This window comes from Octopus bimaculoides, chromosome 7 (genome assembly GCF_046866305.1).
Source record: "Octopus bimaculoides isolate indiv1 chromosome 7, ASM4686630v1, whole genome shotgun sequence".
In the NCBI taxonomy this organism is placed as follows: domain Eukaryota; kingdom Metazoa; phylum Mollusca; class Cephalopoda; order Octopoda; family Octopodidae; genus Octopus; species Octopus bimaculoides.
In genome coordinates, this window is record NC_142934.1 from 85,121,019 (window position 1) to 85,123,518 (window position 2,500).

Sequence of the window (2,500 nt, forward strand, 5' to 3'; positions counted from 1 at the left end):
GCAAGACTACTCGAAATGCACACAAAGCGACGACTGTATTGCACGCACTCATGTGCAGTGTAGGAACATCTCTGACTTTTGGAGTTATGGTGAACAGCTGTTATCACTCATGAGATGAATCCAATTATCGGCTGAATCCATCGGGAGGATCACCTACAACGATCGTCTTACCACCGGCCTTTAGCAAGCTGAGGAAGGCGGCGTTCTTCTGTCTAGCGCAGGTTCTTAACCATTTTTTTTTTGTATAAGGACCTCTTTGTTGCCAATTTTATTCAGATGAACCCTTATAGCCATCTGATGTTTAAAAATCGTATTATACATATATAAATATATATTATTAGAAATTGCATTAAAATCATATACAGGGTGTTCAAAAATTCTCTGCGCAGTGAATTTTTCTCATCCTGACTCTCCAAGATGTATTTCAAAACATGTGTAGAGGAGTCAACTTATGTTATTGAAAATGAAAGATGACACTTTCAACATTTCTTATAAAGTTTTTTAAAGTCTTGTAAAGTCTTTATTTAGATAATTGGTTAGATCGACAACGGTACGACTCGACCGCTATAGACTATCCAAATTGGCCTCCGCAGGTGTGTGCGGAGGTCTTATATGTCAGAGAAGGAAAAAATGTTGAAAGGATATGTGACAGGAAGGACTTCATCATCATAAAGCCGGGCCAGCCATTGCGGGTTGTCCTGCAGGTAGCAGGAATCTTGCTTGGGGGCCTGGATGTGGAGGACTATAGAACTTGATTTAATTTGAATTTGTTGATGATTTTTATTGAACAAGGTTTTCGAGGGGTTGTCGGTCGGCGGGCGCCGGTGCCTCTCCCATTTTTTACTCATCTTTTTGTATCCATTTCGTTCATTAATGTCTGTGTCCAGCCCACAGCTTCTTTATGTTTGTTTGTCCCCTCTATGTAATGCCTTTATGGCAAAATTTATGAAATAAAGAAGATTGCTGCCCAACAACATGGTTCTGGGTTCAGTCCCACTGCGTGGCACCTTGGGCAAGTGTTTTCGGCTATAGCCTCGAGCTGACCAAAGTGGATTTGGAAGACACGGAAATTCAGAGAAGCCCGCAGTATATATATATATATTCATGTGTGTGTCTTTGTATCTATGTTATCCCCTACCATCGCTTGACAACCGATGTTGGTATGTTTGCGTTCCCGTAACTTAGCGGTTCGGCATAAGTGACCGATAGAATAAGTACCAGGCTTACAAAAAATAAATCCTGGAATCAATTTGCTCGACTAAAAGGCGGTGCTTCAGTATGGCCGCAGTCAAACAACTGAAAGAAATAAAAGAATATATATATATATATATATATATATATATATATATAATTTGTGTTTTGTTGAAGTATAACCAATTTATTGCAAATAAATTTTTAAAATAAAATCTTATGCAGAGCTCGAAGGGTTATGTGTACCCTGGTTGAGGATCACTGGTCTAGTGGTTTCGACGAAAGGAGCTGTGTGGTGAACATATATACATATGTATTTGTGTGTCTGTGTTTGTCCCCCATCATCGCTTGACAACCGAAGCTGGTGTGTTTACGCCTCCGTAACTTAGTGGTTCGGCAAAATAGACTGATAGAAAAAGTACGAGGCTAGCAAAGAATGAGTCCTGTGGTCGATTTATTCGACTAAAGGCGGTACTCTAGCATGGTACTCAAAGAATAAAGATACAGCGTGGCACAGTATCTTTGTACCTTTGCATCACAAGTATAATCCTTTGGACAGGCTTCCGTACAGTTTTCGTTCATCCAATTTCACTCATGAAGTACTGTTCACTCCAGGCTGCATAGATTGACGTTTGCCTAACTTACTACGCAGTAGGATCGAACTCGGAACCTCGTGGTTGCCATGCACATTATTAAATATTTGCCCATTCTGCGCCTACATGAACATATAACACGCACAACGCCCTTTCCCCCCTCTCCCTCTGTCACACAGAAACACACACACACACACACACACACACACACAGAGTGAGAGAGATACATTCATACACACATATACATATATATGCATTATTATTATATATATGTGTGTGTGTGTGTGTGTGCAGAGAGAGAAAGAGAGAGAGAGAAAGAGAGGGAGAGAGAGAGAGGGAGAGAGAATGGGGGAGAGAGAGAGGGAGAGAGAATGGGGGGGAGAGGGAGAGGGAGAGAGAGAGAGAGAGAGAGAGAGAGAGAGAGAGAGAAAGAGTCCTGAAACAGCGTGGGTTATGAATAAATAAATATCTGGTCTTGTATCCATATGTATTTAGTCTCGCTATTGAATTATGCCTAAGAGGGCCACGTTTAATACAAGTTCACATATTTAGTCATGTGTATGCGCGCGCGCGTGTCTGTGTGTTTGCATGCATGTGTCTGTGTGTTTGTTAGCCTAATCCTATACATAAAGATACACACACACACACACACACACACACACACACACACACACACACACACACACACTCTCTCTCAAGCACAGATCTACTCCCTG

The 2,500-nt window shown here is 41.3% G+C and overlaps 1 protein-coding gene across 5 annotated transcripts in view; it reads left to right on the forward strand.

The window, feature by feature from the left end:
• The window catches only part of LOC106874267 (uncharacterized), a 150,290-nt gene that overhangs the window by 10,108 nt on the left and 137,682 nt on the right, over window positions 1–2,500 (forward strand). The window lies entirely within an intron of this gene.